Source organism: Hylobates moloch, unplaced genomic scaffold, assembly GCF_009828535.3.
Source record: "Hylobates moloch isolate HMO894 unplaced genomic scaffold, HMol_V3 SCAFFOLD_8, whole genome shotgun sequence".
Lineage (NCBI taxonomy): Eukaryota > Metazoa > Chordata > Mammalia > Primates > Hylobatidae > Hylobates > Hylobates moloch.
In genome coordinates, this window is record NW_026652283.1 from 73,795,000 (window position 1) to 73,809,286 (window position 14,287).

General features: G+C 42.7%; 1 protein-coding gene across 8 annotated transcripts in view; it reads left to right on the plus strand.

Moving 5' to 3' along the window:
* ERC2 (ELKS/RAB6-interacting/CAST family member 2) overlaps positions 1-14,287 on the plus strand; it is a 901,662-nt gene that overhangs the window by 788,171 nt on the left and 99,204 nt on the right. Inside the window, exon 19 of one of the 8 annotated variants that reach the window (XR_009214386.1) lies at positions 12,350-12,536. The exons of 6 other annotated variants lie outside the window; for them this stretch is intronic. The gene's annotated coding sequence lies outside the window, so the exon portion shown is untranslated. Of the gene's footprint in view, positions 1-12,349; positions 12,771-14,287 lie in introns of those variants that run through there. One more of the 8 variants, XM_058441968.1, reaches the window with a different exon arrangement.

The window sequence follows — 14,287 nt, forward strand, 5'->3', positions numbered from 1 at the left end:
TTCCAGGGAAGAAAGACACCTAGGTCCCCTGGGGAAGACACTTGTTGGGATTTTGAGCCCACTTGTGGTTTTACCATTCCATTCTCATCTCATTGGAGATTACGCTTGAACAACAGTTATATGTGCTGATAAGGCAAGACCAAATCCATTAGCGTTCTCCACTCCTGCCTCCTCAAGAAAGGATAGCTGGGTCTTCCCATAATGTTGTTTCAGATATGACTTTTCCTGTTGATCAGGACAGTAATGATGGTGGTGGGAATGTTTTGTTTTTATTCAATTTTATTGTTTTGCTTTAGTGTTTTAACATTTCTAAAGGCAATGGATTTTTCTCATTAAACATTTCAAATAATTCAAAAATCTTTGCCAAAGAAAATAAAAGTCCCCTCTAATCCACCATCCAGAAATACTAACATTTTGGTGAACTATGTATCTTTCTAATTTTACTATGTATAGCCTCTTAAAAAGAATGGGATTATATTATAAATGTTTTTATAATCTACTTTTTGAACTTAACATTGTATGTTGGACACCTTTCCACATTAATAAATATACATCGATGGAATCATTTTTATAGTTACAGAGTATGGAATTTTGCATTCTTTAGCCAGTTATTAATGGTGAACTTTAGATGTTTTAAAATGTTCCCTAGTAGAATTCCCTAAAGCCTTTTGGGCTTAACCTTTATTCCCTTATCCAATAATTTCTTTGGAATAAATTCCTAAAAGGGAAGTTGCACATTAATATTGATAAAGATTGTGAAATGGCCTCCCAGAGGTGATGCCCATTCATGCTACTTTAATGCCTTGAATGGCACCACCTCTCTGTACTTACCCCAAGTCTCTTTGTTTGGTATTGCTTTGCTTTTCCAATTTAACTCCAGTAGGTAAAGAGCTCTCAGTATTTTTCTTCAGGGTGGTAGGGTACAAACCAACAAAAACAACCAACATGCTTAATTTGCAAGTTGGTTCAGGGAGAGATGAAAAATATCTTTAAAGAAGTAGTAAACACCAATCTTATGACTGCCGATATGATACACCCCATTTCCCCCACCACCGAGATTTGTATAGTTTCTCTCCTGTCAGTGTAACGCACTATCTAAAATTTTAGAGGTTTCAGAATGGGTTGCCTATCCCAGTTTCCTTGTGAAAACAATTTTCTTTATTGTAAGTAAAGATTTCTAGGCCTTGGTCAATAAAAGAGAAATAGCCAGTGCCAGAAAGAGTCAAGTGGCCCCACTTCCCTTGCTCCAGATCTTAAAAACACCTAAAATGAAGCTCAATTAACAGGTTAATTTTTGCTGGTCATACGTTTTGAATCTGGGACTTCTTGGCCATTTGAGGGGTCTGACATTCTGGGCCCTTTTATCCTTTTATTGGTGAATTCACTGAAGTGTAGGCAGACAGAAAATGTTCAAGTGGCAGGCAGATAAACTTGTTAAATCCCTGGAAGTCTTTCCTTCTTTGCTCTGGGAGTTTATCATCTTGGCAGAGTTAAAAGGCAATTAGGCCTGCAGGTCTTTCCTGGCTTGTTTATTGGTGGTTTACACATGGGTGTTGAAGAGACAGGGCCATATTAAACATTCTGATCCTGCTGGCCGGAGGGGAATGAGACCTCAGCCCAACTCGGTAAGTCTCCTTGAGAGACAGCCTTGCCAAAACGCTGGAGGAAAATTGTTTAAATATAGTACCTATGCCCCATGATGCTCATTGTTGGTGGAAAATTGCAGTCGGCTTGCTTCATGCTGTGTTCCATTTCCTGGGAAATGGTTTTATGGAAGGACATTTGATGAAAAAGTTCATTCCTTCTGTAATTGTTAGCTGCCCCTGTGGTGTGAGTTAAGGTAGAGGCGCACTGGAAATGTTTCTTGCCCCAAATCTCTAAGGCAAGCCCTTTCATGAGAAGGGAAGGCTGTCAGTTTGAAACTGGGTGAGGGACAGATTTCCATTAAGTCCTCTGGTCCCTCTGAGTTCTCAGAGTCTCCCCAGCCAGGCTGATCTTGGGCAAAATTTGTAAAGGAGGTGGGTCTTGGGTTTTTGCAATCACTTCTTCCTTTTCTCACACCCTGCCTTCCACCGGCAAAGCCTGCAGGCTGCCTCCCTGGGAGGAAGATACAGGGTTGGAGTAACGCCTAGCTCCTTCACACCCATGTGTTAGTGAAGTGAAATGGCTCATCACTTCACCTCCTCCCCTGTTTTTCACAGTCAGCTTGGGCACTGATCTTAATGGAACAAGTGAGACTTGCCAGGGTTCAATTTGCTGGGCTCAGGGGTCAGGCACTCCTGGGTTCCACTTCTGGCTCTGTCTAACTGTGTGCCTTGAATTTCCTCTCTAATCTCAAGTTTTTTCTATTTGTAGAATAGGGACAAAGCTAGTCCCTACCATGCTAGTTTGTTGAGAGACTAAATAATGCACAGAAAGTACTTAGCATAGTGCCTGGCACTTAAAAAAAATGCACAATAACTGGTAGCTCTTACGATTAAAATGTGCTTTATTTGTCTAACATGTATATGTAAAATACATATTATGTATATGTGTATATCTAACACACATATATGTAGTATATATTATATATATATGTGTGTGTGTATACATTTACACAGTCCAGTGACAATTATATTTTTTGACAAGATGTAGCTATTTTTGTTTTACCAGTCTAGGGTGTTACTGAAATATAAAAACCTATCTGTATAAAATGAGAAAATCCTTGCTCAGGTCCAGAATACTTGGAATTTAAGGACTTTCCGTTTCCACAACTGGCCATTGTGCTCAGCGGCCAATGAAACTCCTTTCCTAAGTGGCTGCTACTTATCCAAATCTTGGTTCCTCAGGAGTTAGGCACCCTGCCTTCATTTTCTCAACTAAAGAAAACACAACAGATAACTGCAGCTTTTATTCTCAATCTGACCTTTCATGTTCTGAAACTCTTTTGCCATAGTGTCTTGCCAGCGTCTGCACAAGGACTTCCTCTAGCTGAGTAATGTGGTTCTGATTAAGGACATCCTATAAGACCCAGGAGGATGGCCTGGGAAGGAAACCAGCCTGAGACACTAGAGTGAATTTCCATCCCTCAGTCAGATATATGATATTAAAGACCAGAAGGTATATGGAGTGTGTCTTTGGAAGACTCAGAAACAAAATTAAAGCAAATGGCTGACAAATTGGCTGTCTTTTATGCAAAGCTGACAAGTAAGCTGCCTCTTACCCGAAAGAGGATATGCAGAGCCCTCCGGCCAAATGGCTCGGCAGGCAGTCAGCAGGTCTTTTGAAGTTCCTGCTCGCATGCCACTTTTAACAACAAGGCCTCTGCTGAATTGCTTCCTCGTAAAGACATGGAAACTTAATTTTCACCGAAAATATCATAGTTCCAACAATGATCATTCATTCCTTTCCTTAGTGCATGTAATATTGGGTAAAATACCTGTGTTATGTACAAATGAGGTATGTTTTTTCTCCTTACAGTTTTATGAATTAGGCTGTAAGTATTAAACCTCACTTTATTTCGCGGATGCTAAGACCTTTCCCTGGGGCCCACTAGGCACTGGCTCACTCCTGCCATAGTCAGGAGGCGAGGTGATCGTGACCAACAATGGAAGATCCCATTTGCTCTCCCTGGATTCATGGAGGCTCTATCCACAGGAGGAAGGACAAGAGGGCTGTGCAGTGGGCAATGGCGTTTAGAGAGCTTGGAGTTTCTCTATCAAATATCTAAGAATCTACTAATAGTTGTAATTCTAATATGATTTTCTTGTTAATCGCTGTCAAGCCATGAAATCTGATACGTTAACCATGACTAAGCCATGAAATTTGTCAACTTTGTCTGTGATTTATACAGGCTCTGGGTTTTTTATTTGTTAAGTCTTAATACAAAGTGTAGAACAGTACTTCCCAGTATGCTTTTCCCAGCAGGCAGCTAGTATCCTATGACAACAAGTAAGAACAGAGTGTACGCGATCCTCTTGCTGTTTCAAGGACCAAGGACAGATAAGATAAAACCTAAAAACTAAATAATATATTTTTCTTTGAGGTGATAACTGTGAACATAGTAGACTTGCTTCAACATCAATAAGTATCAAATAAACGTCCAAAATAGTTTTATGGTTCATATCATTGGGTGTGATAACACACTTCCTTAAAGTGGTAGATTATTTGTTTTTGAGAGAAAACGAGTGGATGAAACCTGTTTGTTTGTTTATTTTAGTGGTAAGTGGTATAATTTATCTCTTCAACATAGTATGAGCATAGGCTCTGTGACTTGAAATCCCATTTTGCTGTTGGCTAGGTGGGTGAATTTGTGTAAGTCACTCAACCTTTTTTCCCCGCTCAGTCTTTTCTTCTAAAAAATGAGGATGATAATACTGGAGGCTACTTTGTAGGGGCCTCTAAGGCACTAAAGAGATGCCATCTATAAAACTCAGAGTGAGCACATTTATCTTTTATCCACTTGGTCTACTAGTATCACTGGCATAGTAGTATATAATGATATAATAGATCATTGGGTATCTTTGTCACCCAAAGGAAAATTCATATAATTGGGAAAGGATTTTTTAAATTTTATCAGAAAAAATGTGGGTAGTTTTTGGCAAACCATTACCGTACCTGTAGACAGTTTTTCATATGAAGGAAGGAGAACAGCTCAAAGGAAGAAAGAAATGTTGCAGAACTGGAGAGTAGTGAGGGCTGGGATGTCTTTCTCTCCTGTCCCTAGCAAATGCCTTGGACTCAGAGAAAAAGAACACCCAGATCCTCCCCAACTGATGCCTGGCTTCCACTCTTTAGAATCTAGAATCAGATAATCAGATGGCTTAAAACTCAGAGTATTTTGGTGACTTTGAGGACCATGTAGCCTAGTGATTTTAAAACCTTTGTTTTTCCTACAAAATCTTGTGCAGTGCTTCAGATCCTGAAAGAGCCCTTCCCAGATACCTTTCCAGTAGATCTGTAGAATATAACTTGTGAAAACAGAGTCGGGCTGATCTGTTCATTTTATTGACAGTGAACACAAGTCTATGAAGTGTGGGCAAGTTGCTCCAGGTCTTACTACTGATGGCCAAAAGTAGCCCGGCCATGTCTTTTTTTTTTTTTTGAGAGGAAGTCTCACTCTGTCTCCCAGGCTGGAGTGTAGTGGCACAATCCCAATCCCGGCTTACTGCAACCTCCGCCTCCTGAGTTCAAGCAATTCTCTTTGCCTCAGCCTCCCAAGTAGCTGAGATTACAGGTGCCCACCACCACGCCCGGCTAATTTTTTTATTTTTTAGTAGAGATGGGGTTTTCACCATGTTGGCCAAGCTGGTCTTGAACTCCTGACCCTCAGGTGATCCGCCCACCTTGGCCTCCCAAAGTGCTGGGATTATAGGCATGAGCCACCGCACCCGGCCACAGCCACGTCTTGAGTTAGTCAGTTCCCTTGCCATTATCCCGACTTCTTCACTTCCCACACAAACAGGAGGAAGAGAAAAGCAAGGCATAAGAATCCAGGATGGTTTTAATCAACTTGCCCAGGCTCTTGCACCCTTGAGTTTTCCATGAACAATGTCATGGAATCTATGAAATCTGTCCCACCTAAAAGAAAATTACCTGGAAAATGTTGTGAATGTGTATACATGCATTTTCCTATGGTGAAGGTCCATAGCTTTTATCAGATTCTCCCAAAGGAGTTTGTGACACCGCCCCCCAAAAAGGTTAAGAATGATTTCCCTATAATTTGTGCCCCTAAAAGTCACATTTCCAGTTCTGATTGTGAGCTGCAAGGTTAACAATTACATCCACTTTAACCTTTCAAGGGAAATGTAGCATATAATCCTATGAGTGTCTGAGGTCCCAGGCTTGCTTGTAAAACAGCAGTTGGGTTGTGAATTATTCAGGCTGTCTCTGTAGCTTAGTTCTCAACTGGTATTCTAACTGGAACTAGGTTCTGACCATCTTAGAACTCAAATGGCTCAAAACTAAGAAAATAATTCACGTTTATTTACAATGCTCCAGAAAAGTACATTTATTTCTAGACATGCACTTTCATTTATTTGGTTAATTCTGCTTTGGTCCTGGATTAGGGTTGCCAGAATTTCACAAATACAGGACATCCAGTTATATTTGCATTTCAGATAAGCAACAAATAATTTTTTAGTAGAGTTCTTGGAAGGGAGAAAAATGGATCAGCCTTGCAGATGTAGAAAGAGCTTTCTTTTCAACTCTAGAACATTTGCTGCAAAAATTAAGGGAAGTTTACTATAACAGTCGCAGGGTCTTTGGGAGATAGTAGATACATTCTAAAACTGGTTTGTGGTGCTGATCGCACAATTCTGTAAGTTTACTTAAAATCGTTGAACTTTACACTTACCATGGATGACCTTGATAGTGTGTAAATTTTGCCTCGGAAAGACTGGTAAAAAAAAAATTAAGGGATCGCTTTATGCCAACTGTTGCTTAATTTTTAATTCTGGGCTTCAAACTACTTTAAGAATATGGCTACCATAATTCTGCTCCTCAGAATAAAGTATATAAGCATGAACACCAAATTCTGCATAACATTTCTGGACCTGCTGAATAAGTACTTGATAAATAAGGAATGACATCTCTGGATACCAACTTCCACCTGAACCAGGAGTCCACACACCATTAAAATCCTTTTCTTGATGCTGGGAATAAGGCTTATCTCGGGCAAAAGCAAGGAGTTGCTGTTTTGGGAAGTCTTCAGTTGTTGACTATGAGAGTGACCTCTTGTGACACCTGCCACTTTGAGACTGCCCCTCTCTCAGTTCATGCTGAAAGGACATGGGGAGGACAGTACTTGTCTATGGTGTACGTGGAGCCTCCTTGTTGGGATAAGTTCTTCAGTACAGACAACATGTTCACAAGCCAGTGTGTAGACTCGATCAGGAGGCACCTCCACCAAAAAACGCACAACTCATTCTCTTGTTTTAGTGCCAGCTGAAACTAGGAAGTGGGGCGCACTTCTCTTTTATTTCTGTTGACATACCCAGGTATTCTGAGAAAGACACTTGACCAGGATGAATGATTTCAGTAGAGAGGGGCTGGGATGGGATTGCTTAGCCAGGAAGAGTGTGCCCTGAGAACTTCATTCTCTAACAAGATTTGAGGACTACTCCTCCAGATCTAATTACTAGACTCCAGAAGGGACAGTCCTTTATACAGCTCATAAGAGTCACTGTGGACCTCTGCTAGACCCTCCAGACAAGTACTTTTATTTTCTATTATTGTTCTAAATGTTAGCTCTTTATCCAAATGGAACAAAACAAAATGCCTAAAAGAACTAGGGGAGGAGAACCAAGGCCCCTCAGAGACACCTTTATTCTTGCTCTTTCTCCTTTCAAGACATGGTTGCTCCCTAGGCAGTCACATTTCTCTGGTGATGGAGAGAAAGGAGAGCAACTGGAGATTGAGGGGACAGCATGGGACAGCCGAGACATGCTGATAGCTGGAGGGGAGGCTGCCTGGGACCTGAAGAAGAAGTGATGTCCCAGCTGCAGTCATCTGAACTCCCCTAATAGGCCTTCCATCTCTCTAGACATTAGAACTTGTAGAGAAAGAAACTGCTAGAATCCAAATCTTTTCACACAGCGAGGCCCCCAAACAGCCCAGCCTTCACACACAAGCCAGTCTGGTTCTCCTGACTGACTTGATCAGCACCTCAAGGTGCACAGATGTCTGTGCCTGGAAGCAAAGTCTCATTGGAACCCCACTATTCTGGAATTCCTGGGCTGGTCTCAGCCAGCTGCCTGTGTGAAGATACAACTAATTAGCTCATGGAGAGGACAAACTAACTCAAAGCCCTTCTTCCCAGCCTAACAATGCTTATATTAATTCAATAAATTCTGTCTTCTCATTCAAACCAATCCTGAAGGAAGGACCTCTGCCAGCTTACTCTTTTTTTTTTTTTTCGGAAGAGCGTTGGGATGGGGGCCCGCTCTGTCACCCCGGCTGGAGTGCAGTGCCGCGATCTCGGCTGACTGCAAGCTCCGCCTCCCGGGTTCACGCCATTCTCCTGCCTCAGCCTCTCCGAGTAGCTGGGACTACAGGCGCCCGCCACCACGCCCGGCTAATTTTTTGTATTTTTAGTAGAGACGGGGTTTCACCGTGTTAGCCAGGATGATCTCGATGTCCTGACCTCGTGATCCACTGGCCTCGGCCTCCCAAAGTGCTGGGATTACAAGCGTGAGCCACCGCGCCCGGCCCAGCTTACTCTTAATTACTGCTGGCATTTGAAATCTATAAATCCATCAATTTTGCTTATTTTAAATGACTTCTCCCACATTTGTCCAAATAAGTGAAGCTTTACCATTTTTGGCTTTTTTCTGCAGAGTGAGTGAGTTTTAGGCGTTTACTGGAAAGATCATTTCTGATAACACCAACCTCTTCCATATTTTTAGCTTTGGGTTTTGAATCCCGGAAACCCAGCAATAACCTTAAAGTTCCGTTTTCTTACTTGTGAAAGTGAGAAGCTGAGCACCCATGCTGGAACTCACCATATAGATGCCTCGCTGCTTTTCATTTCTAAGTTTCTCCTCCATGTCTTTTTCCTCGTGCCAGTGTTTAGGTAAAATTATTTCTATTTGATACATTTTTCTTCACTCTTGTCCTTAATGGGTCAAGTCTTATGTGGCTTCATAGCCCTGACAGACAGTAGTATTGCTATTCTGGAGTCAAGGTCTCGTTCTGTCGGCCAAGCTGGAGTGCAGTGGCACCATCAGGGCTCACTGCAGCCTTGACCTCCGAGGCGCAAGGAATCCTCCCACCTCAGCCTCAGCCTCCCGGATAGTTGGTACTACAGGTTCATGCCACCATGCCTGGCTACTTTTTGTGTTTTTTTGTTTTGTTTTGTTTTTTGTAGAGATGGGATTTCACTATGTTGCCCAGGCTGGTATCTTGGAGTTTCTTGAAGTCAGTTCTCCTCAGGGAATATTTTATATGGCTCTTGTAAAGTTCTAAGGAGGGTGGTGGTTCCCTCAGTCTCACAACGTAATACTACAAGGAATTATGTTTTTAAAGATGCTGTCAGCAGTGGTTTTTAACCAGGAAATGGGAGCTGGGGAATGAGGGGGGATCTTGGCCCCCATCCCTGGTCATTTGTCAGTGTCCACGGACATTTTTGGTTGTCCCAAATGAGGGGTGCTAATGGGTCATCTAGTGGGTAGAGGCCAGGAATATCCTACATTGCACAAAGCAGTCCTGATGACAAATAATTGTCTGGCCTAAAACTTCAAGTGTCAAGGTTGAAAACCTTAAATTAGAGGAATTCTCGTTTTGTTTTTTGTTTGTTTGTTTTTTGCTTTCCCTCAAGTCCTGGGATAAAGAGAAAGAAAATGCCCCATTTTGATGCGTGCAAGCGTCCTGATCCTGAGTTCTTACATCCCACATGGATCCAGGAATTGGGGAGCCCCAGAGTACCAGGGAGCAGGGCAAAGTACAGGGTGGAGGCAGATCTTCTGAGCTCCAACAGCTGTCTGAGCTCCAAGGAGAGACAACTTCGACCAAAGCAGAGGACCAAAAAGTTACAAGGATGTTTAGTTTGTGATAAAAATCATTTTGCAGATTAAAGTGCTTCCTCCTGCCCATAAAATGGTAGGTTCTTTAAATAACTCAAAAACTGAAGGCATTTAACTGTCGCAAGCAGGAGGCAGGCCTCAGAGCCACAGTGGATTGATTCCATCCTCGAAATGGAACCTACCCAAGCTGTAGGTGGCGCTCTTCCTGCTTTCTCCAGTGTGCTTCTGAATAACCCCTGTTACTCGCAGCATGAAGCGATAGGGAATAGAGGGTGTTTCCTGGAACCAGTTTCTCCCTCCACATCTCTTGGCTCCACTCACCCTCACTTCCTCGGTGGAGCATGATGCCTGCTCAACTTCCAGTCTTCCCTCCTGTCACTCCAAGTACAGTTAGGCAGAGGTCCCACAGGCCCTGCAAAAAGTGTCAGTGTCTCTCATTGGCTTTGATGGGATCATGTGCTCATCCTGAACCAATGTTGTGGCTTGGAGAGGAATGCTGGAAGCTGATTGGCTGGGGCCTAACTTAGGCCACACCCCCCTGAGCTTCCGTGGAACCTTGTGCCATGCAGGTGAATTAAATAAAAGTGGGGGCAAATGTGTTGCCTCAAAGGGAAATTGGGGTAAGCGAGTCACCCACCCACTACTCACTACGTGGAGACTTTGAATTCTGTGGTGTCTTGCCCTAGCGTTGCTATTAACACTAGCTGCTTGACTTCAGATAACTTTAGGACTCTCCCTGCCTCCTTTTTCTGTCTGCAACATGGAAATAATCATTCCATCAGAATAGTTATAAAAAATCAAGCAATTATCTTGGGATCTGGGAAGGATTGTGCAAACAAGTAGTGATGGTGTAGGTGGGAATGAATTCAGTTTAGCTTCTAAAGTCTCAAAGAATCTAGACCAGTTACAACCCACCCTGCTAGTCCGTGCCAGCCTTCGGAAGCCAGTGTCTAAATTTATCCCAATTCTCATTGTTGCAGGTCAGTGTGGGAAATCTTTTGAGGTCAATGATTGAGATAATTGGCTTGCCGTATCTTGAAAAAGTCTCTGTTAAATGACATAATTGGTTTTAATTATGTAATTACGGCACTTAAAGTGTGGGGGTGAAAGGTTACTATTATATTTAGAAGTGAGATCCCCAAATGAAGCAAGGGTATTTAAGCCAACGTGTCTTGGAATTTCTCATTTTATTTTTTCAGAAGGAAGCCAGAGGAGGCTGGCCTTGGCCCTGGTGATTTGGGGATGATTATCTTGCATGAGGTAGTGCCGGGGCTGATCACGGCATCATAGGAACCTTTGTAAAGAGAAGGAAAGGGCTTCCGTAAAGACCTCTTTGCGATCTGAAGTTAATGAGCAGTGGGAACTCAACTGTCAGCAATTGAATCTGATTGGGCAGGGTAATTATATGATTGCCTCTGGTGTTTGCACATGCACGGGGATATTTTTATTGCAAAAAACCTAATTGCTTACTTACTTGGTGGAGGGAAAACCTAAACAAATTTGTGTTGTCGTAGGTTAAGAAGCTATCCTTTCTTTGTCTCTAAAAACGCCGCTTGCTCTGCTTCTTAGAGGTGAGGGTTTTGTTTCTTTTCGATTTCAATCACGGATGTTGTTTGTAGGACTTGGATCATATGATAATATTAAAACAGAAAGCTACTTTGGACTACGTGTCTTTGGCCAAATGACCACACGCTTACTACCCAGTCTTAAGCCATCCTCTCCAGTGGTCTCTTTCATAATGCAAAGGTGGCTAGAGTCCTGGGCAATATTCAAGCTGATGGGACTTTCCCAGCCTTTGGGGGGTTTTTTGTTTTGTTTTTTTCCCCCACATGGAGGCCCCTAACAAGACTGGCTTCATAAGCTATCTGGTTTCCCTTAGTTGCATAAGGCAAGTGGGAGGTATCATGTCTGCGATAGCCTTTTAGACGTCAACACCAAGGGTAAGAAGAACAAAGCGCTCCCTCTGCAATTTCTCAGGGACTTGGAGGAAAGGAAGGGACAAAGCGGGCTCCCATATTGTGATACCAAACTGTGATCCACCTTCTTGTCTGTTTCAACAATCTCCATGAGGATGGCATCTCCCTTACCCCTGATGCTGGTGTGCAGAAAGGATTGCTGCAATTGGGTCTATTCCATAGCAGTTCAACTCTGCATTATTGTTTTTTTCTCTCTTCTTATAGAAAAAACAAAACAACAACAACAACAACAAAAAGCTATTTTCTAAGTTCTTTCTTTTCCTGAGATCCCACCGGCAGAGGTCAAAATGCAACTGGATTGTGGCCATTGGAGGAGCACCAGTTCCTCCTGTAATCAGGGCTGCAGACTCCAAATCTGGGTGCTATGGTTGGATGTAGGATTACAGGCTGCAGAAATGGCTGAGAATAAAGGACTTTCAGCCCTTCAGACCAGCCAAAGATTCTCAGGGATGTTGCATGTGCTGACCCACCCCAATCTTGGCTGGCTAACTCCATGGGTTCTCCGGGCTCAGCGTTACATGTCTCTTCTTCCCAGGAAGCCTTCCCTGACCACTGACCCCCAGTCTGGGTTGGCTGCATTTGCTTTGTGCTCCATGGCACCCTCCAGGTTTCCTTACCTGCTGTCCTGTAACTGCCTGTCTCGTCTTTCTCCCACATACCCCATAAGCTCCATGGGGGCAGGGCCTGTGTTCCTATTTGTCACTATGATATGTCCGGAGCCTGGCACCATGCTTAATGAATGTGTGTAGAATGACTGAATGAGAAGAGGAATGGTTGCTGGGTGTCCTAGGAACTGTGGTATGTGCTGTCCTGGTTTCCCTGCCCTTGCTGTTAATACTGCTTTCTTGTTGCTTATAATTTTCATTGTCCCAGATGATCCAGCTCTGTCGGAGGCACGTAGGCACAGCCAAATCTCATGCTGTACATTGATCACCTGTCCAACCTTTGCCTAGAGTGGGAGCCCCCAGTTCCTTCGAGATCCAACATTACCTGTCTGTAAAGAAGAAGAGGAGGAGGGAGACAGCGGGGAGGATCCGGTGGCAGTTTAACACCAGAGCAGGTCCAATGTTTACTTTTACCCTTTTGGAGGTGGGTAACGGCAAATGCTGGGTGCTGGGTTTCAGAAAGACTCTGCATAATGAGCTTGGATTTGGGGGCTCACATGTACTTTATATTTTGCTAGAGTGTAGGAGTTGCTATTTTTGTATTTAATTCACAGCCAGACTGTTCCGTGCTTCCCACCAGTGTAGAACAAGAATCTAGGTCCATCATCCACATGATGTAAATTGTTGTGTTAGCCTCATGGTGGCCACACAGTGTTGTTTGGATCTTGCTACATGGACAGAGAGGAAGGTTGGTCATTGGTTGCTACTTAATGACTATTATATTTACTATTTGCTTTTCAAGGCCTGTGATTTTCAACACTTTTTCTTGTTTTGATTTTGTGGCTTTTGATGTTTTGAATCCTCCTCTACCCCCCAGCCCAGCCCAGTTGACTTCCTAGACCATGAGATCCAGAGTAACTACTGAATGAATAGATGAGATTTCACTAGCCCTATATGATTTTGGGTATACCTAACCAGCTTCTTCCCTAAACAGAATATGAACCTATGACTTTTCAGGCTTCAGGCCAGAGAGCTTCCTACTGAACCCCTAAACCCCAAGCCATCACGGAGTTTGGACTGTCTGTTGTTGATTGGCCTGCAATCATGATTTCTGAGTAGATGGACATTGGTACATGGAAACCGAAGCCTCACACGTGGCAGAAAATAATAAACCCACAGAGACCACGGGGCATTGGCCTTGTGCTTCTTGTGCAGCCATCTGTACTCAACTCTCCTAGGTCTGACTTTTATTCTCATCTGTTGGCTCTGAGTCTGTATTTACTTTGCTTTCTTGAGTTGCATTTTTGCTTTGGCATAATAAGCACCTAAGTTGGAATCTTTGGGGGTTCCTCCTAGGAAGAGAGTTTGAATCTACTTGCTTTTATGGTAGATGTGTTCATCAATGTTGTGCACTTTGAACCAAACAGAATGAGCCATGATGAGTTTTATTCCTGAGTTCTAAGGAAATTGTAGTTTAATTTTCAGTTTTGGAATTGAACCAAGAGATGCCTCACCACCTCATATTCCTTCTGGATTGAGGCAGTATTGTAATAACTGCCTACAGAAGTAAATCACATACTTTTGCAATAAAAATTTCTTTGAATGACACTTAATTTTATAATTAAACTTGGCAGTGCAGCCTCTGAAGTGTCTCATCTTGCCTAATCACAATGATCTATTTCCTTTCAGAGTACTTCCGTATGCAATGATTAGTCCTTTTGTTATCATCACATTATAGATTGAAAAGAATAATTTTTAAAAAGAAAAAGAATAAATGATTGCATTTTACATAAAATTCAAACCACTGATTATTTCTGTTGTTTGTTTTAAAAATATTTTCACCAGTCATGGTGGCTGATGTCTGTAATCCCAGTGACTGGGGAGGCTGAGGTGGGAGGATCACTTGAGGCCAAGAGTTGGAGACCGGCCTGGGCAACGAAAGAATAAAATAATTGGCCAGGCATGGTGGTGCATGCCTGTAGCTCCAGCTAATTAGGAGGCTGAGTCTGTAGGATCGCTTGAGCCCAGAAGTTCAAGGCTGCACTGAGCCATGATCATGCCACTGCAGCCCAGCATAGGCGACAGAGTGAGACCGTCTCAAAAACAACCAACTAACCAACCAAAAAAAAAAAAAAAATTTGCATGTTTCTTTATGACTGATTTATTCTGCAAACAGATTTAAACAGGTTCTCTAAGGACAGTGCCT